This window comes from Notamacropus eugenii, chromosome 1 (assembly GCF_028372415.1).
Source record: "Notamacropus eugenii isolate mMacEug1 chromosome 1, mMacEug1.pri_v2, whole genome shotgun sequence".
Classification (NCBI taxonomy): domain Eukaryota; kingdom Metazoa; phylum Chordata; class Mammalia; order Diprotodontia; family Macropodidae; genus Notamacropus; species Notamacropus eugenii.
This window is the reverse complement of record NC_092872.1, coordinates 668290449-668312918: the sequence shown is the minus strand read 5'-3', so window position 1 is coordinate 668312918 and position 22470 is coordinate 668290449. Positions and strand designations below refer to the sequence as shown.

Sequence of the window (22470 nt, the reverse complement as noted above, 5' to 3'; positions counted from 1 at the left end):
ATAATTGTAATCTTTTCTACTATCATGTAGCATAGCAACAATTACATGTATTGGCAAACATGTATAAATTTAGTTTTACCATAAGCTTTGTCTAATGAAACTGGTAAACACCCTCACGGTTTCCAAAATTTTGCTTTAATCTGCACTAGAGACTTCATCATTCAAAAGTGCTCCCTCAATTACACCAACAAGTTGACTAAAATCTGGGTCATCTGGCATGTGATGAGTTCAGAGCCACCAGGGTGTAATATGGAAATACTTCACAATTTAGATTGGTAGGATGGAGCTGGGGAAGATTAGCTATAAGGTCCCTCTAGAGAATGGTGTTAATGTAACTTCTAGCTGACCTAGGGAGATCCAGACACCTGTTAAAGAAGTTCTCAGTTTTTCCTTTGATTCACAGGCCCTGTTTCTTCAGTTCTATTCTTATCCCAAGGGTTCTTTATTAGGACTTTCAGACTGGGGAGCAGGGGGGAGAGGCTGGTAATTCTGTGTGTAGTAATTATTTATAGTCAGTCTATCATAATGGATAGTATTGGATTTGGAGCTTGGAACACTTGGAGTCAACTAATACATTGGAAACTTACTAATAGTATGAACCTGGGCAAGTCACTTAACCTCTCTGTGCCTTAATTTCCTCATCTTCAAGAAGAGGGAGGGTAGAATTAAATGCCCTCTAAGGTGCCTTCTAGATCCTCCTACCACCCTCTCTCTCCAATGATGTATAAGGGTTTGGTGTCAGAAGGCTGAATTTCAAATAGGAATCTAAGGAATGACCTGCCACTGAACGACTTTGTATTCCTGGTCATCCAACCTACCTAAGAAAGCCTCCAGTTCCCTCAATCCCCAATAACATACACAAAGCAGAATAGCCCAACCAAGAACCCTGACCTCCACAGCACACAGAAGACTCAACACACCTGTACTAGGTCAGTGATAACTGCTTTAGTCCAAAGACAAGACACATGGAGCTAACAAAACCAGGGATGAAGGACCAAATCCCCAGATACTTTGGGGCCATGGTTCCTTAAGGAACTGAGGTCTTCACTGATGTGTTGTTAGTTAATATACCCACAACTACATATTTTGAAATTTCATCACAGCTAGGGGACGGGAGTACGGCAGGGAGTGCTATTATGGACAATTAGCACAAATAGGATTTACTAACTGTTTCTCACAATCAGGTATACCTGTTATAAAGCCCCTGAGGGCCCCAAGATATCAGCACCATGGTCAGCATTCTGTTCCTTGGCTTATCTTCTGACACTAGGTCTGCAAAGGTGTGAGGTAGCATGTATCAGTTCACACTGATCCTCAGAAACCCTGGAGGAAATTCAGTAGCTTCATCTTTATGGAATGACTAATACTGCCAGCCCTTCAAAATAATATCTAACAATTGAACTGTGGGGATACCATTGCCTCATTCTTATATTAAGGTTTGAAGGAGCTTACTCATGAGCCATAGATTCAGTTTGGGTTCAATAACTCACTCTGATGCCAACAAAGACCTCTTCAGAAGATACTTCCTTTCTCCTTCCCTCCACACACACATATACACTGGTCTTTGGCAGTTAGTCACTGAACATAATCGTGGCATTGCAGGCCTAGCCCAGATTCATTGTGTGTATTGAGGAATCCTCTCCATTTCCCCATATCCTAGGGCTCATTCATCCCTACACTATGTGTACATGCGTATGTATATGCATGCATACACACACATATACATTCATACACAGAATTAACCAGCTAGCCAAGACTACACAAAACTATCCAATAAGTCTTCCATGTTCCTCCCAACTGTCCATAAGCATACATACACACACACACTCACAGGTAGTCACAATGATACCCTTCCAGACATGACTAGCCAGCTAGCAAAAAACTAACACACAACCCCTTCACTCCTAGCTCAACTACCGAACCTCAGCCACGAATCTCTTGTCCAGAGACCCACTAGTCACACTCAGCCTCACTAGAGTCTCTGTCCCATAAACATGTTCTGCATTTACCCTAGAGAATATTGCAGGTAATTGTGTTTCTTATTTCCCTATTTAAACATAAGCTCCTTATGGGCAGGAACTGTGTCTAATCTAAACTTTGTATGTTCCTCATGTCTAGTACAGTGCTCTGATGACAGTAAACATTTATTAAATGTCTGTTGAATGAATGAATGAATGAATGGCATGGGGCCCAGGTGGTCATGCCAGATTGAGTCAGACAACATTCCAGCTAACAGGCAGTGGTACAGCCAACCCCAGGGGCCAGAGGCCTGTCAGTGACTTCAGTGATGAAAGTACAAGAGGCCTTTCCCTGGATATTGGTGCTCAGGGGTGGGTGGGACTGACAAGGAGGACAGCATCTTGAGTGGGTAATTCCAGACGACAGCGGGAGCTGAGAAGACTGTGGGTAATTTGGGGAATTTTTGGAAACTGTAAGGGTGATGTCAGCCTCAGGGAGAGAGTAGTCCAGCAAAAAGTGTGCGAAGGAACAGTTTATTAGTCTAGAAAAGATTTTCAGACTCACAATCCTCCACACACCCCACCCCCAACCTTCTCCCACCAGGAGGGTCACATGGATGTAATTATAATACACAAAAGCGGGTGAGCCTGGGCTGGATCCAAGAGAAAAGATGTGACTGCACCAATTTTATTATAGATTATTGATAAGTGGCCAGACACAGCACATTCTACGCATACATGCACATACACATTGGCACACACATACACAGAGTCAACAGAGAGCTAAAAGTGTACAAGATTTAGAATCGGAAGACTGGGTTCAAACCTCAGAGCTGCTACTTATTACTTATGTGATCTTCGCCATCTTCTTGCTAGCCACCCTACCAAAACACTCTCTGCACCATCAAGGTGCCCAGTCACCATGCCCGAGGGCAAGGCCAGCTCTTATGAGAGAGTCATTTGTTAAACTTTCAGTATGTCACAAATTGGAAAATGTTTTCAATTAGGACTTTATTATTGTGTTGACTATCTAGACTTAAGAATGAGATGGAGAAAATGTTAATATTGCAGATTAAACTTTAAACTGTGTCCTGCTTTGGAGAGAGCAGGTTGTTAAATATTTACCAGCATAGCACTCAACTTTGGAACCTCCACTGGGGCCATCCCTCTTGTGGCTGGTGAGTATGAAGCCACAAACTCATGTGGCCAGCTATGTCTAGCTAACACCTTGTCATACTTTCCACTCTAACCTTTCTTCTTGTCATCCATTTTGCTTCTGCCTGTGTCCCTCATCCTTCCCCATCCTATTTTCTGCCTCTTACTCTGGAAACTATAATTAAATCAATGCCACCATTGCCAATGGGAAGGATATGCCAATCAACTCTCCTATAATCCCATTCATCATCCTTGGGACAGAATGAGGGGCAGATTAAAAAGCACAGACAAATAGGACATCTTTGAAACTTTTGAAAAGGTTCAATTTACAATACACTTAAAAATAAAAGTAAATTGTACATAATAGTTTCACATACAATCCTCTTTTTCTGTTTTACTATGTATAAATAAGTAAATGCCCACTATATTTGGTAAAGACTAAAATAAAAAATTTTTAAAAGAAATCTATCATCTCTAATGATTCATTTAGCTCTAATCTTATATTCCGTTGTCTAAAGCTTAGGGTGAAGGGTTGGGGTAGTGAGGGTATGCCCTATATCCTGCTTCAAAGGCACCCCCTGTTTCTCAGAAATACATTGAAGAGAGAATTCAGAGAAAGTCCCCTGGAGATTAAGCCTTGGTCTCCTAAACTCTTCTCCCCAGGATGGTGTAAGGAGCACCTATTTGGATTTGGCCTTTTTGCCCAACAACAGTCAACTAAGTAGACCTCCCAAATCTTAGGCATTAACCTCAGGTTCTCTCGTGTCTACAGTCTAGTCATCCTACAGAAGCAGACGTGAAATGTGCAAAGGGAGATGGAGAAGTGAAAAAGGAAAACTAGCAAGCATGTGGAAAGCTTTCTGTGGAGAGGCATTATATCATGAAGGCATTCTTATACCAGTAAGGGAGGGGTCTTTGCAACAATGCAAAGGGGATATAGAAGTAAAGCAGTGTTTTTATTTGTTTTAGAGAGAGGACTGAAACTGGGTGTCAGTTCTATTTCTTTAAGAGCTAGTTCTAGTAAAACAAGAGCCACTGGCCTGGATTATAGCACCCTCTACAAACCCAGCCCAGGCTCAGAAAAATCTCCATCCCCTTTGACCTAGACCCCAAACTAGCAATCCCAAAGCCATGCCTTTTATGCGCTCCCTAACTTCTACTTCCCCTGTCAAAGACCTTCCCACATAGACTCAACTGCCCCCTCACCATCATATCAGCCCAGAGCCTATAACTAATGGTCTCCCTACCTTTACCCCACAGATTAGACTGGTCCCAATCTTCTCTCTCTGGAGGCCATAGCTAACAGTGCCTTCTTCCCGGAAGCACAATAAACATCAAACTGAATTGAATTTCATCTTTCCCTGGGGCTTAGCACTAAATTACCCATCCCCAAAGAGGAGTCTCCTGGAGCCCCTTAAAGTTCCCTGGATTCTCCTTTCCCTGACATTTATCTTCAGGTTCTTTTCATTCCAAAGAACAAAAGCTCTTTATGCACCCTAAGTGTTGAGAGCCCACACCTCTGACAAGCCATAGATCACACTACTAGGGAGAAATGGTGGGTGAGCCAGTGAGCCATCACAGGCGGGAAACAACCCTCCTCTCCAAGGCCCCTTTAAGGAGTGGAATCTGGGCATAACTACGTGGGGAAAGGGTTCTATTTCCTGACAATAAGAAAGGCAGAAAACTAAGAGAAAACCAGGGAAGCATATGCAAAGGCAGGGAAAGTGGAGGAGGAATTTGACTCCACTCCTGCCTAAAGAAGGTAATTCTGGGAACAGCTGAAGATGAGGACAGGAAGAGAAGGAAAAAGATGATATCTGAACACATGATTCATTCCTTCAAACAAACATTTATCAAACACCTATTGCATAGGGAGATATAAAAATGAATAAGCCAAAGTCCCTGACCTCAAGGATCTTACAGTCTGCTATAGTACATTAACTTAAGGCAAAATGTAATGAGTTCATCAAAGTTTTAAAAAGGAATGTTAAAAACTGTTTTTACATGCAACTGGAAAATAAGGTATACAGGCAATGGGATGTAGAAATCTATCTTGCGCTACAGAAAAATAGAAGGAAAGGGGATAAGAGGTGGAGGGGAGTGATAAAAGGAAGGGCAGATTGAGGGAATCAGAATGCATTCTATCTTGGGGCAAGGGAGGGGAGAGATGGGGAGAAAATTTGGAATTCAAAATTTTGTGGAACTGAATGTTGAAAACTAAAAATAAATTAATTTTTTAAAAAAGAAAAAATGTGGTGACTTCAGGAAAGGTCACTTCCTGTAAAGGGAATCAGAAAAGCCTTCATGGGCAGGTGGCATTTGAGATGAGTCTTTAAAGGATAGGGACAATACAGGAGGAGGGAGAAAGACATTCCAGGCAGAAGGAGTAGCACGAGCAAAAGTACATAGAGGGGAATGCCGATTGTATTCAGGGTGTTCAGGGGATGATATATAGCTGAGCTTAATTGGAGTATAAGATTCATGAATAGGGGAGGAGTGGGACATGAATCTGGGAAAATGGGTTCAAAAAGCTAAGTGCCAATTAATTTAGAATTGAATGCAGTAGTCAGTGGGAAGTTATTGAAAGTTTTTGAGCGGAGCAGATGATATGATCAGAGCTGTGCACTAGAGAGATAAATTTGGCATAAGGGTGTAGGGTGGATTGGAAAGGAGAAATGATAGGGACGAGAGAGTCATTAACAAGTTACTAAAATAGTCCATGAGAGAAATAATGAGAACCAGAGCTAAGGTTACAGCACTGAAATTGAAAGAAAAGGATATGTTAAAGAAATCATGAAGGTAGAATTAATAATGAAGGATTGGAAAGGGGTAGGGAGAGTGTGGTATGAAAGAAATAGAGCCAAAGATCTAAAGATGACTTCGTGGTTTTGAGGGATAGCCTTAACAGAAATACTAGTTAGCAGGAGAAGCAGGTTTGGAAGAAAAATTATGATGATTTCAGCTTCAAAGATGTCAGCCTCCAAGTGCCAGAGGGACATTTGGACTGAGATCTCTGACAGGAAGTTTGAAATGAAAGCCTGAGTTTCAGAAGAGGGGTCAGGACTAGAGATGCAGATTTTGGAGTCATCTACTTTGAGGTGATCATTAAAGCCTCAGGAGGAGATGAATTAGTAAGGAAAAGAATATTAATATAGTGCTTCTTCTGGGCTAACCCACCTCCAATTGTACTTGCAGGAGGGAAGAGAAAGCACTTATGAAGCCCCTACTGTGGACCAGGCACTGTGTTAAGCACTTTACAAATATTATTTCACTTGATCTTCACAACTTCCCTGCAAGGCAGCCCATTTTACAGTTGAGAAAAATGAGACAAACAGAGGTTAAGTGACTTGCCCAAGGTCACGCAATCAGTGTCTGAGGTCAGATTTTAACTCAGGTCTTCCTGACTTCTAGTCCACCAGCTGCCTCTTGCTTAACTAGGAAAGCAAATTCCCCAGTTTCAAAGATACTCTATGGATGCAAACTCTTAAAACTTTGTTCCTGAGTCCCTACCAACTCATTTACCTTTAATAGTCAGTCAGTAAACACAAATGACAAAAGGCAAAGACATTTACTGGGGTGGCATTTTAAAACAAGTAGTTACAAAACATTCCCCACCTCCCGCTAGTAAAGCAGAGGCACATTCTCTCACAACTAGACAAAGTATAAGTGGGAAGAGTGGGCGTGCACTTAGAGTTGTCCTCCATTCTCAAAGAGGACCAAAATGACATCACTGCGCTAGAGTCAAGTTTCAATGTGTCCAGCTGTGGCTGATCAGACCAATATGAGCTCAGAATGCTTTACCACAGGTTGGGCACAAATAGTCCATGTGAACCCTTGGGATGGATATTCTAAATTTGTGCATCCTGCACTTCCTTTGAGCTCAATTTTTCCATTTTACTTTGCTTTGCTCATAGAGCACAGTGCCTTCTCTGATGTGGGCACGCCATGCTAAGCAGTCCTGTGCCAGTGTCTCCCATGTCACACAAAGTTCTTGAGAGAGACCTTGAGAGTGTCCTTGCATAGCTTCTTCAGACCATTATGGGAATGCTTGCCCTATGTATATTCTCCATAAAACAGTCTTTTTAGCAAGCGTATGTTTTGCATTTGAACAGTGTGGCTAGCCCATTGGAGTTGTGCTCTCTGAAACCAAGTTTGAAACACTAGTAGAAAGACACACTTGGGAAATGCATGTGATCAAGTTAATTCACATCAATGGCTAGTTGTATTATAATGCCATTAATTTTTATCAAACTTTATTTCTTAGAAAAGGGTAAATGAATAAACCCTTCTTTATATTTTAAGAACCTGCTGTCTTCTTTCTGCTGTCTACTCTTTATCTTCTGTGATTTCCTCAAATGTGCAGGAGGGTGTCAACTAATCTAAGACATCCTGATCAACACCCCACATCCTACATCAAAAGGCAAATAAAAGGAGCTAAAGATAGAGCATTAGGGAATCTCTACATTTAGGTTAACAGAGAAGGAAAAAAAATGCCATCAAAGGAGACAGAAAGAGCAATGAGAGTTTTAAAAGGACCATCAGAGTGAACCATCCTGGGAGTCAAGGAAAGAATACAACGGGGTCAAATGCTACAGATGTACCAAGAATTATTGTTGCTAAACTTCTTATAAAAAAAAAAAATCCCAAAGGTGGTTCTCAAGGCAAAATGCCTTCCACACTCAGAGAAAGAAATATGGAAGTCATTCACAAAATGTAGCAGCATCATGTTTGTGTATGTGTATGTGTTTGTGTATCATGTTTTAATTTGTTATATGATTTCTTTCATTTATTTTAGTCTGACTACATAGCATGACTATAGTGAAAATATACTCAATAGGAAAGTATATGTAGAACCTATACAGAGTTGTATGCAGTCGTGGGGAGGGAGGGGGGTAGTAGGGGGTAGGTGTGGGGGGGATAAAATCTCAATTGTATGGCAGTGATTGTTAAACATTAAAAAATAAAAAAAAAGAATTATTGTTGCTGATCAGTCATTTTTTAGTCATGTCTGACTCTTTGTGACCCCCTTTGTGACTTTTTTGGCAAAGATACAGGAGTGCTTTGCCATTTCCTTCTTCAGATCATTTTACAGATAAGGAAACTGAGGCAAACAGGGTTTAAGTGACTTTAGGCCAGTTCTCTATCTACTATACAACCTCGCTGCCCTGTCCAAAAAGAATAAGGACTGAGAAAAAGCCATAGAATCTGTTGATCAAGAAGTCAACTTTTGAGAAAATAATATCAGTATTGTAGACAGGGCGGAAGTCAGATTATGAAGACCTACAGAGAAAGTGACTGATAAGGAAGTCGATGCAGTAAGTGCAAATACCTTTTTCAAGAAGTTTTGAGGTGAGTAGGATGAAATAGAGAAAAGTGGCTTCAGAATACAGGAGGTTTTGTTTATTTGTTAGATAGAAAAGATTTAAACATGTCTATAGAAGAAGACCTTGAAGCCTTTCCTGACCCTTCCAATTACTAGAGTTCTTTTCAACCTCAGAGTAAATGTATATACCTTTGTATTGTATTCCCCAGTAGATTGTAAGCTCCATAAGGGAAAGAATGGTTTCATTTTTTCTCTGTATCCCCAGGACCTATACATATACCTGAATGCTTCTGGAATTGACGATGCATTAGACAGGATGTGGGTAATTGTCAGAGTGAGGCCCTGGAGGCCAAGGGGAAGGAGGGAATCAATAGAACAGGCTCAGGAGACCATGCTGTTGTTCAGTTGTATCCAACTCTTTGTGACCCCATTGGGGTTTTTCCTGGCAAAGATATTGGAGTGATGTGCCATGTCCTTCTCCAGCTTATTTTATGGATGAGAAAACTAAGACAAGCAGGTTAAGTGACTTACCCAGGTTCACACAGCTAGTAAGTGTCTGAGGCCACATTTGAATTCAGGTCTCCCTGACTCCAGACTCAGTACTCTATTTGCTGAATCACCTAACTGACCCTGAGGGGGGACATATAAAAGTGTGTAGATATTTCTTACTCTAAGACAGGAGAATATGAGGTGAGGGTAAACATAGAGAAAAATTTCTAGGTGAAGAGGTAAATTGAGGAAGCAGTGGAGGGAGGAATCTTTATCTAATTGATAAAGTAGGAATTGAAAATATGCTTAAAGTAAGGTAATCAGAAAATGATATGAGCATGGGAAAGGTTTGGAATAAACAATGGAAAGTCTTTGGGGTGGTCAACCAGAGATGGAAAAAAGGATGACATTTCTGAATAGTATAAGAACCAGAACTTGGAGAGATCATCTCATCCAACTCCCTCATTTGACAGATGAGGAAATTAAAGGCCAAAGAGTTGAGGCAATTTGCCCAAATTATACAGTAAATAATAGACCTCTTCAAGGTCTATGGAGCCTCAATCCTCTCGCTATGAGGCAGGCAGTTTCCTCAACTATAAAATAGAATAATAACAACATCTATCGTGCAGGCTTGAGTAAGGATCAAGTGAGATATTTGTAAAGCACTTAGCACAATACCTAGCACATAGTAGTTACCATATAAACGCTTATTCTCTTCCCTTCCCCTTTTCACAACACCACACTTAAGTAAGGCCTCAGAAAAGGTGAGGTAGCATAATCCTGCACTGAATCATTCTGCCCTTTTTGTGATTTAATAATAATAATAGCTAACATTTACATAGTACCTACTATGTGCCAGGCACCATGCTAAACACTTTACAAATATTATCTCATTTGATCTTCATAACAAACCTGGGAGGTAGGTGCTATTATTATCCCTCACTTTACAAATGGGGAAACTGAGGCAAACAAAGCTTAAGTGATTTGTCCAGGTTCATGTAGCTAGTAAGCATCTGAAGCAGGATTTGAACTCCAGTCTTCCTGACTCTATGCCATGCAGTCTATCTGCTATGCCACTAACTACCTGACTTTCTCAAGCAATATTCAGCAGTCCAGAAATGGAGAAATAGATTGTGAAGATACATGGATGAAAAGAGACTGATAAAAGCTGAGAGTAAATAGAAAAGTTGTATGGTTCTATAACCATGTCTCTAAGTCACATTCTAGCAACATACACGCCATGCTACACCCCTTTTCCCCCTTTGCGTTGTGTTATGCTGCCCATTATCAATATTAGGAACTGCCTTGCTTCCTTGTGTTAGTATCTGTGCCTGGCACATAATAAGCACTTAATAAATGTTTTATGAATCTATTCATCTCTTCTAAGCAGAGCACCCTATTGTCATCCTAAATAACATCATCCTAAATAAGTACTCTGATTGGGTGATCTCCTCAGTCCTCCAATGAAGCAGATAGAAAGCCATCCATCCCCTCTTATCCTGTGAGACTCTTCTCGAAATCTACCACAGGAGAGTCACTCTACCCACCAGGGACCTTTCCATATAAACCTATGTTGCCCCTAAACAAACAGCCAATCTTTTTTTTTCTAGTAATAAATTTCCCTAATGGCATCCTCTATATCACTTTACCAGCATAAGCCCTTATTCAGAGTATACTGCTTCTGTTCCTACCCTCTCCATTGCCATTGCCTTCTCAACAATTCCCAGCTTCAATCCTTTGAATGTTCTTTGGTATTCAATGGTGTTGGATGACTTACCCATTACCTACCAGGGAAATGCTGCTGATGAATGAATGAATAAATGAATGAATGAATGAATGAGAAAGGCCATTGAGAACCTTATAAGAACTGCATAATTTTCCAGTCTAGCCTGGTTTTCATTTCTGGATCCAATTCATTTTCCATTTACAGTGTCTACTCATGAACAACATATCTACTGCGAGTGGCCCATCCAACTAGATATTATGGTCTTAACAAAGCATGATCTACATCTATTTTCTGTTAAGCCAAACTTCCCATGTGCTTATTGTTTGTTGGTTACTTTTAAGGCATCGCTTAAGTAGAGCGAATTTCCCACAAAGGAGATGTGGGATTTTGATTTCAGCTCCCAGTGGATTCCAAGGGTGAAGACACGTCCATTAACACCTCAATGGGAGCACTTCTCCAGGGTCTGGATACTTGTTGACCCATTCACACCTCATTGAGGATGAGTGATTAAATCTCCTAGATTGGAGACAGTTTGATTGCCTTGGGCTATTACCATCTGTGCCACTGCTTTGCACTGAGCCTATAAAAAGGAGTCTTCAGTAGAGAGTTGTATCTTAAGTATTTCCTCCAAGAGCTCAACACAGACCAGAGGCTATACCAGAACTGAATAAACCTGGGTTCCAGAGGGGAAAGCCTAGAGGGTAACACAGTCATCTCCCCCTTGGTTGGAGAGGCAAGTCATAGGTACATGTCAGCTGTATAGGTTCTTTCACCTTTGTAGCCCAAGAATGAAAGAAGGAAAGAATAAAGCTTTTATGAAGAGCCTGTGAGGGGCAAAGTCCTGGGGATATGGATAAAAGAGTAAGAGCTCCTGCCCTCAAGGAACTCACATTCTAACAGAGGAGATAACACATATGGAAGTCACATGGAGTACTCCCATGGTCCTTAGGGCATAGCAGCAAAGCAGATGACAATGCTTCTTTTTTAATACCATTTCCACTGATAAAAGTCATATTATTTTCTGCTGCTGAAATATTTGCTAATATCAAGGACTTTGGTGGCAAGAACTTTCTTGTCTGGGTCTCTGGTAGCTGTGGCTACAGCTCTGGAAGGAGCAGCTGCCAGGCTGCATCTCCACAGGGCTTGCTTCCCAAGACGATGACTGGGTATGAGGGGAGATAGGTGGTTAGACACGCCTAGCACATGATCCCCAAAGTCTCTCCCTCAAGGTGACTTGCTACTTCAGCTAGTCTGGCTACACGCTCTGTGTGTGGCAGTTGGCTGACAATTGGTGGAAATGTCTGGTCCCTTTTCCACAAGAGTTGCCTCCCCAGCTATAGCTGTGAGGGCTGGGCAGGAAGCAGGACCATTGGCCTGGGAGGTGCTGCCATTCCCAGGGCTCCCATACCTATCAAGAGTGACATTGAGAGGCAGTGATAGGTTATCTGGATAGATAGTGGGTAGAGCACTGGGCCTGGAATCAGGAAGACCTGGGTTCAAATCTTGCCTCAGATATCTACTAGCTGGGTGACTCTAGGCAAGTCAGTCTCCATTTGCCTCAGTATCCTGAACTATATGGTATTTTCATAATAGCACCTACTACAGAGGGTTCGTATAAGCATCAAATTAGATCATATTTCCTTAGTGCGGTACCTGGCACACAGTAGGTGTGTCTTTTCTTTCCTCCCAAGTTAGAATGGAAGGAAATAGCTAGACATTGCCCTGTGCTACTGTTATTAGTTATTTGATATAAGTCCACTGGGAAAGCAACCCTAAGCTTGAGAATCCTATCATCTAGCCTTCTAGAGGGATATGGGTGAATTACTGGACAGTGCCAGTCTCTTGGAAAGAAAGAACTAGAACCGGAAGAAAAATAAGGGACAAAGTCACATGAAGGAGCAGCAAATCCTTGGCTTTCTATAATGACCAGGAAGAATTCAGATAGTGCAGGGGTGATGGAAACAGTTGCCTTTTCAGAATTCCCAAATTTATTACCTTGAAGGGGAAATCTAAGCTTGCATAGATCCCTAGAGAGACTGTAAACTCTCCTAATCAAGATCCAAAATCACTCACATGATTACAACATATAGAATATTGATTAGCTTCATGCTACGTGCTAGAATCAGGCAACCAATTGTAGACACTCACAGATACTCCTCTGAAATCCAGGAAATTGCTGCACTCACTGTCTCAATTCCTTGAGCAAAACAATCTTGCTCAAACCTATCCAATTGTTCCGAGATAAGGATAAACCCCAGTATCCATTCCCTTGTCCAGAATTGCCTTCCCATCCACATCTTTCCCAGAAATGAAAATGTACAAGCAGGGGAGTCAAGCTCCTCATTCAACCCACCTGCTCAACTACACAGAAACACAGACAAAAATCCCCAACCCAGTGCTAACTCAGTTATCTCTGGAATCTGGTCACTGGGGGAATGGGGCAGCTGAGGTGCTGGGACTCAAGACAACACCAGAGAAATAGTTTTATTCATTCCTTGTCTCATGTCACAGAAATCCTGAGTGACAAGAGCAGCCGGATCAGGGTGAGCATTTGCTAATCTGAATGAATCTTTGGACCAATAACAATAACTCACATTTGTACAGTGACTTAAGGTTTACTAAGGACTTTCCCCATAACTCCATGGAGTAGTCTACCAGTATTCCCATTCTGCAGAATTAAGGCTCAAAGAGATTAAATGATTACCCACACTCACATAGTAAGTAGTAGAAGAATTTGGATCCAAGGCTCCTGATTCAAGATCTGGTACTTATTCCACTCTTACCACCCTACCTCAACAGGAAGTGGAGCATTGGACCTGGAAGACATAGATAGAGTTTGAAGTTATCAAAAGAAAGCCTGACCTAAATCTTTTACTCATGTATTAAACTTTAACCAACTGTCAATACCAAAAACCAATTTTAACCCAAAGCCTTAAACTAAGAATAACCCCAACCCTAATACAAACCCTACCCCTTATCAAGTCCAAAACAGGTTCAAGGGTTAACCAGTAGGAAGTGCATGAGACAGAGGAAAATGGAGTCCTTTTCTGTGTGAGTTTATGCCCTAGGTATATTGGAACAGAGAGCCAACAAAGTCAAGAAAATATCAATGCTCAAGGAAACAGCCAGTGGATCGACAGGGCAAAGTCAATATTGACAGAAGAAGAGCAGGAAAATGAGTGAAAAATGAGGAGATAAAAAATTGAGAGGAGCCAGGTAATAGATGATAGAGGAAGCTGGAGAGATATTGAGAGTTTCCTGTGTATGTTGGAAAAATTAGCAACCTGACAATTCTTCTACATGAGTGCTAGCTAGTCCCACCCTTCTATGATTTTTAACGGATCAGCTGACAGACTACACAACCTTAAAACCAATCCAAACACCAACCCATGCCCAGCCAAAATAGAAATCAAACCCCAACCAGACCCAACTCTAGTCCAAACCTTAAACTAAACCTAACTTCCAACTCATCCCCTGATCTAAGGAATAGATGGGAAGAAAGGTTCTTTGAGTAGAGAATAACCATGAAACATGACCCAAGAGCCAGAGTGGACAGCTGTCTGCTTTTGATAGCTTGAAATATGTCTTTAACAATTGTCCTTTGGTTTTGAGTCTGATAGTAGAATATTACCATTATTAAGGGATTTCAAGCAGGAAAAAATGTTTTTGTTTAAGAGAACCAGACCTTGCCTATCTATGGCTGAGTAAACCAGGCACCTGTTAGTTATTTCCTCAGTGAGCAGCTAACTGAGATCAGAGTTCATAAGCAACCCCTCTTTGGATTGCCAAGATTCATCAGGAAATGAGATTACCTGGAATTTGAAAATGATGAATAACTGCTTTAGACACTGACCAGCTTCTAAGCAAAGAGGAGACAAGGGCACCATGTCACAGGTATATATGTCTCCAAATCTTTTCAAAGATATCCCAGCATATTTATTACTGACTTGTTTCTTAGGGGGAGATTCATCTAGTATTCCTCCTTTTTTTTTTCCTGCAGCCTCAACTATTGGATATATATCTATGTATGTTTATAAAAGATTCCTTTTCCTTTTCATTTGCCCAAGTATTTGGAGGCCTTTTAAAAGAAACCATATTTGAAATAGTTGAGATTTATGGATCCAGATTCCATTTCCAACTTTGCCAAGGAGATTCAACTGCTATGGAACGTTCAAAGGGACCTTTGGCACCTTCTATTACCAAACCTCATTTTACATAGAAAGAAACAAAGTCCCAGAGAAGGGAAGTGAGGCCCAAGGTCAGGCACTAGTAAGTTCCTGGCATTAGAGAAAGAAATAGAACTTGGACCTAAGTCTTCTGATTCCATGTGCAGAACTGAATCAAATAAGGTAATAACTGTAAAACATTGAAGACAGTGCCTGGCTCGTTGTCAATGTTATATAAATGTTAGTTATTATTTTTGTTATCATCCTTACTTCCTCTCAAAGGGCATATCTTCATGACAAAAACCAAAGTCCAGGAGCTGTCCAGAAAAATATATTAAATATATCTATATCTAGATTTATATCTAGACTTTAGCTCCAATCCAGCTTCAAATACTAGTTGTGTGACCCTGGGCAAGTCACTGACCTGCTTGCCTCAGTTTCCTCATCCATAAAATGGGAATGATAATAGCACCTACCTCCCACGGTTGTTGAGAGGATGAAGTAAAATAGTAACTATAAAGCACTTAGTGCACTGACTCATAGTAAGGATTATGTAAATGTTAGCTATTATTATTATTAGATAGATAGATAGATAGATAGATAGATAGATAGATAGATAGATAGATAGATACCCTTGCGAACATCTCCACATTCCATCCTTAATCATCACTTCTTTCTTAGAGGGATATTCCCACATCACAGACAGCCACTTTTCCACTATCTCAGACCTCCCTGGACCCAGGGTCATAACTTTCCCTTTTCAGTCTTTCCCACTGAGTCAGCTACTGAGAGCTCCTTAGTAGTACAGAACTGAGCTAAGAGTTAGACATGGTTTAGAGAATCAAATCTATCTCCAAACAATGAGAACTCCATGGATATGTCTCCCAGGGTTTATGCGTTCAATCTAGATACCATTTTGGTTGACCCCACTCTTTAGTCCTAGTGCCTGAGCAGTCATACTAAGTATAAATGTCCAGCTTCTGCTCTCTCTGAGGGCTCAGTCCCTGGCCTCATGGCACTGTGTTTTAGTCTGCTTTTCCAGGCCTAGTTATTAATCACTTTTTCACATGAACTTCTTAAGTCATTCTGTTCAAACAAAGTAGAAGATAGCGCAGAGCCTGTGAAATCGCTGAGGAAGATCGCTGGGGAACCCTCTTGATTCCAGAATCATCTCAGCTAAGTCAGCTTTCTCCTGCAGTCTTTCAAGCATTCGTACATAGGACAGCTGGAGCCAGGGCTACGAGGATTAACTCATTTAAAATATTCACAGTTGGTTAGAGACCCTAAGTCTCCAAGAAAGAGCATGAAATTCAGAGATGCAAAGAATCTTAGACTTGGGGTCATACCACCCAATGTAAGACCCCCTACACAACATTCTTGATATCTGGATCATTCAGTCATTCCTTAAATACTACAAGAAACTCACTATCTCATGTTCCATTTCATTTGTAGACAGCTTTAGTTGTTAGATATTTCTTCATAGTGAGCCAAAACGTGCTCCATATAACTTCAACCTGTTCATCATAGTTCTGTCCTCTGGAGTAACACAGGATAAATCTAGTCCTTCTACATAACTCCCCAAATATCTGAAGATAGCACCTTTAAATCTTCTTTTCTCCAGGCTACCCACTACCAGTTCCTTCTAAATTTCTTAGAAACAGAATGCCGAAACTTAAAGAAATTTAGAGATTATCTGGTTAAGCTCACAAATTTAGTAAGAGGATGCTGAGATCTTTCCTCCTTTAGTATGGTTTTCAGACATTTCACCACACAAATTATTTTCTTTTATTCCAGTTTTTAATCATCCTCTTTAAAACATGGTTCTAGGAACAGAATCCAGTATTTTCAGAGATGGGCTCATCCAGGCAGTGCATAGCAACACTATAACCCCCCTTTTTCTGGGATAATTTTTGTACTACTTACCTGATAGAACTGTCATTAAGAAAGCATGATGTAAACCCTGAAACCCTGAAGAAATGTGGGCTTTTATTCTCCTAGTTTAAGTGATTATTTCAATAATCACTCGTATGCCATTGGAATATCAAGGTACAAGTGATTATTGCTCTAATTTAATTGATTTTTTTAATGTTTAAATTTCAAAATAAATTAACCATAAAAAACATGTGCTTTGATACACTCAGGCATAACACAGTTCTCTCTAACTAGCTGAACAAGTTAGACAATAAAGTTAGAATAGCAAGTTATTTAGGAAGAACCAAAATTGTCCAATTCCAAAGGACTGGATTCATGCTGATCTTAGGGAACAACATTTGACATCACAACACCTTTCTAATTCTGTATGCCAGAAAGGCACATTCAAGCTCTATCCATCCATCCAGATCTGTCAGAGCAGATGGTTCTCATCTCCGAGAGCCTAACACGAATCTCAGGCAAGGTAGATGTAAGGGGAAACTTCATCCCTGATACTCCATCTCCCAGAGGTCCAAAGTCCATCCCTGATACCAAGGGATGACTTTCATCTTCTATGATCACCACAAAGTGCAATCCTAGGAGACGATCTTCAGATTTGGAATGAGGACAGAAGCCTATACATGAGAGAAGTTTCCAGGGCATCACAAAAATGTGTTTCCAAACCAGAGCAGTAAATAAGCTTTGCTGACTGAGGACTTGGGTGTAAAGGCGATATTAAATGACTTAAACCAAAGTAATAGCCCTGCTCCCTCTCCACTTCTAGAGAGAATGGACCTAATGACCCCTTTACTTTGAAGGGCTGACTTCCTCTGCCCTTCACACCCCTACCTCTTCTGCTAGGCTCCTGAGCTCCCCTAGGTCCACATTAGCAATTTTAAAAGGCCTCGTTTGCTCCATATTTCCTGCTCCATGCTTGACCTCTTCCCCGTAACATTAGCATTCCCCAAATCCTCTTAGCCCAGTTAAAGACATCCTTCAGTCCGTACATATGTGGAGGTGTAGGATGGGTTTGCTCCATCCCAAAGCCTTGTCCCACTGTCCCTTTCTCCATGTAAAAGGCAAATCTTATTCTCCTATCCCTCCCTCCCATCATCCTTCTAATCTTTCCTGTTCTGACCCATTATCCCTCAGTCCCTCCCCCTCACAAGTTCTCCAGTAATCAGGAGGCATCGGTGGGCTCTAATCAACCCCCTGTTTTGACTATTTTAACAGCAATAAAAGGGCCATAAAGAGAAAGTCACAGGGCCCCACTGGAACTTTGAACGCCTTCTCCTCGATATAATTAAAAACACCAAGTGCTTATTTCAAAGCTGTAAGTGACAGCTCTGGCAGTGTGCCTATTGGAGGAAGCCTAATTATGCTATAAATTAAAGGACCTTTTTTTTACCCAACATTATGACCTTTAATAAGATTGTTTTTACCACCAGCTGTCCATAAATCATCCAGAAGCACCAGTGAGAAGTGTTCTCAGAGAACTTCTGTGAATTTCATTAGTTGCCGTTTATTTGGTTTGGGCCAGCAACGATGTTTTTTAAATCTCAAATTAAAAGCTCTGAGCCATAAAAGCTAGTTCAGAAAAGTTCCCATTCCAGCCTCTGAAAATGAACCTGCCTAACTGCAGAAATTAGTCCAGACAGGTCCCAGCCAGAAGGTCATTAACCAGGAGGCAGTGACAAGTGTCTAGGGATCAGGGAACAACTGGTCCTTCAGGTGACTGGTCTCCACAGTGCCCAACCAGCTCCAATAGTGACTGACAGGTCCTGAGAGTGACCAGCTGGTTTCAGAGCAGCCACCCATGCACCAGAAGGTAGAGTCCTTAAGCAAATGGATTAGGAAAGTTGTACAAGTCCCTCCAAACCAGAGGCTCTTAACATTTTTTTAAATCACAGATCACATTGGTAACAATCTGATGAGGCCTGTGGACCCCTTCTCAGAATATCTATCACCTACATTCATAATGGAAGGAAATGCTACATTTCTATTAGAGGTTAGTGAACATAAAGGCTTTCTATCCAGAGACCCCTGATCTGAAATCACTTCTCCATCTTTCTATAGCTGTGGCTTCTAAGGAAGGGTGCATGATAAAACCAAGTCACCAAGTCAAGTCAACAAGCATTTATTAAATATCTACTGTGTGCTAGGCACTGTGCTAAGCCCTGAAGATACACACACACACACACACACACACACACACACACACACACACGGCAAAAACCAATCCCTGATGTCAAGGAGCTCATAGTCAAATAGGGAAGACAATATGCAAACAACTCTGAACAAACAGGATATACAAAGGATCAAATGGAGCTAATCAGAAATGCAGAGATTGGATGGTAGGAAGACTAATGATTCTGGAGCCAGAAGAGTTCAAGCTCCACCTTCACCATTTACTACTTCTGTGATCTTGGGCAAGCCATTGACTTATTGGTGCTCCAGTCTCCCCATCTACAAAATGGGAATATTTGTACTCCCTATGCCACAGGATCATTGGGAAGAAAGACCCCTGTGTACCACAAAGTGCTATGGAAATATGCACTGTTACTATTATCACTTTTTCTTCTGAGTATGTCCCTCAGTCCTTTGTCCCCCAGCAGGATGAGGGACAGGACCAAATTATTCTACATTCACGGCTACATTATGGTGACTACAAAGACAGAGAGATGTTTAGGTATACAAGTTGCAGAGATATGGTACCATTTTAGAATAGAAAGAACATCTGGACTTGGATATTGGGAATTGAGAGATCAGGGTTCCAATCATCACTCCAGCATCTATAACCTATGAGACTTTGGTCAGATCATCTAAGCTCTCTTAGTCTCAATTTTCTCATCCACAAAATGGGAATAATATCTCTATCACCTGTCATGGTTGTTTTATAAAAACATGAAAATAAAAGGGACTGGACCTATTATTTCAGTAGTAAAGTGAACCCCCAAATGATTAAATTCCCTCCATCAATGCCATCTCTTTGCAGTATATGGTCATCCAGAGTCACACAACCAGTTGGTGCTAGAGATGGCACTTGAATCCAAGGTTTAATTCTAAGGCATGCCCTCCATCCACTATGCCACAATGCCTGTCTATAACGATCTCTCTCTATAGGAGGTTTATTATTCCATTGAGAAGTGACACGTGGGGGCAGTACATAGAGATTCAGAGTAAGGACTTGTCACATGATGACACACACTATATACAGACAACATACAATGCACATACAAAAAAATATAATTGATGGAAGAAATTGATGGTACAGAGAAAAGTGCAGTGGATGAAGAAACAGGAGATTCAGGTTCAAATTCTGATCTTTCCATTACTGACTATATGAATTTAGCAAATCCTCTGGGCTTCCATTTCCTCATTAGTAAAATGAATGAGCTGCACTCAGTGATCTCTTAGGGTCCATTCCAGCTCAGGGTTTCTATGGTTTTTATGACCCAGAAAAATTATTATATGCAAACACAACCTATAGAGATGTTTCATTTATATACATATTTGATTTGTTACAAAGCAGTGGTGTTTTGTTTTTATTTTAATAAAGCATTATTATTAGAAGGGGTGTCAGGAAATAAACCTGTTAACACATCTCCTTGCAAGCTCCTCCTCTCACCCCCACCTCTGTCCACATAGGAAGACTCAACTGAAGGGAAAGAGAAGTGCTCCCTGCTGCTGTAGGGAAGTCAAGGCTGGGACCAGAGGGCAGGGTAAGACAAGGGTTGTTGCCCTAATGAGTGTTTGTGGTCAACATCTCTCAGAATCCCTTTTCATCTGTTCTCCACCCCACCCCCAACCATGATCTCATAACTGCACCATCCCCCATCAATGAAACCCCTGAGACCCCTGATACTTTTCTCCTATGACAAGAACTTCAGTGGTTCTAAAATTTCCCAATGAAAACCATCAGGGAAGTCGTGCGTGGGAAGTGAAATGCCAGCACATGAGTCCCAGTGACTGTGAAGAGTCACATTGAACTGACCTGTGCTCTCTCTGCTCGGCGTCATTCATCAATCTCTGGGTCATCTGGAGCGTCTCACCTCAGGCTCACAGATCTGGTTTATGTACAATACACATTTTTTCCAGTTTTTATTTCATCTGATTTCTTCAAGCAGCCATTCCATTATTCCTTAACATTTGAGTTGAAAAATGTAAATTACAGGCGCCTGTGGATTGACGTAATGTGAAAAGAAGGCAGCTGTTTTCTCTCTCTCTGAACCTGGAACATGGTTTTTTAAAACTAATAAACCCCTTGAACCCCATGAAGACCATTTTGACTTTTTAAATGACCATTTCCAGAAGGAAAGCAGGAAAAGTGTTTTCTTGGTAAGGAGAGTCATGTTGTTACATCCTTAGGGGAAGATAAAGTTCCTGGGCCAACAGAGACTCCGAGAGATTGCCCCCAAACCATGGCCACACTCAGTGCCATGGTCTTTGCCTGTTCAGGCTAAGGAGATGGATTCTGTAGCCACATCGATACTCTGAGGGCTTTGGGGAGGGTCTGTGGTTACTTGTCTGATTCAAAAAATTAATTCTGGCTCAACTGGGCCTTCCCTCTCCAGGGAGAAGTAATGGAGGAAACCTATCAGTAGTGATGGCCTTGGACTGGTCACTTACTGGGAAGTGGGGGGCAGGGAGCGATGAATGGTCTCAACATGACAAACCATATCTGTTGTAAAATTTACAAATCCAGAGTGTTTTTGAGATCATTTACTCCATCCCCTTCATTTTACTAACGAGTATATAATCGTTGCTGTTCCACTGTTTCAGTCAGATCTGACTCTTCCTGACCCCACTTGGGGTTTTCTTGACAAAGATGCTGGAGTGGCTTGCCATTTCCTTCTCCAACTTGTTTTGCAGATGAGGAAAGTGAGGCAAACAGAGTTAAGTGATTCACCCAGGTCACACAGCTAATAAGTTTCTGAGTTCAAATTTGAGCCTGACTCCAGGCTTGAAGCTCTATCCAATAACCACTTAGCAAAGACCCAGAGAATTTATGATTTACCCAAGGCCACATAGGTAGTAAGTGGTAGACCCAAGAACACAAGCAGCAATTAGTCTGGGCATTCATCTAATCTATTTAATGGAGAGGCAGCAAGTCATAGTGGATCAAGATCCAGAGTGACTGAGTCAGGAAGACCTAGGTTTAAACCTTACCCTTTCCTCATATTGGTGATGTGACCCTAGGCAAGCCACTTAACCCTTCAGTACCCCAGTATACTTTCCAAGGCTATAGATAGTAGAACAGCAGCCAATCTGTATTAGAAGGGGAGTGTCCTTTCGGAGAATTGCCTCCACCAATGAAATCGCAAATGTCTTTTTTTTTCCTTTTTTTGGGGGGGGGGGAGAGTAATTTAAGAATCAGCCAGTTCCCTCTTGACTATCACATGTCCATATCCCTACATGGTGGTCTTCATATTCATAAATAGGCTCAAACCAAGGAAACACAGACTCCTCAATTTCCTGGATTCTTTCTCCAACTAAGAGACGAATAGTACAGAAAAAAACAAAAACAAGGAAATTGTTTGGACATCTCAGACTATTTTTCTCTTGCCTTCTCTCAGACTTTCACCCTGTGGCTGCAGAGTGATAGGACTAGTCTCTGCTAACTTCAGCAGCAGCCTGCTGGGAATTCTTTCTTTTAAAAGGCTTCAGTTCACAACCCTAACTCAGATAATGGATGTCTATGTGGTCAAGTCTAGTTCTCTCCTCACCAACACTGAAAAGAAC

At 41.3% G+C, this 22470-nt stretch overlaps 1 long non-coding RNA gene across 4 annotated transcripts in view; it reads right to left on the bottom strand.

Annotated features, from left to right (window-relative positions):
* Positions 1 to 22470, bottom strand: part of LOC140521091 (uncharacterized) — a 169841-nt gene that overhangs the window by 62106 nt on the left and 85265 nt on the right. Inside the window, exon 1 of one of the 4 annotated variants that reach the window (XR_011972786.1) lies at positions 13366 to 14237. The exons of the other annotated variants lie outside the window; for them this stretch is intronic. This is a non-coding gene — a long non-coding RNA (uncharacterized lncRNA). Of the gene's footprint in view, positions 1 to 13365; positions 14238 to 22470 lie in introns of those variants that run through there. 4 annotated transcript variants of the gene reach the window in all.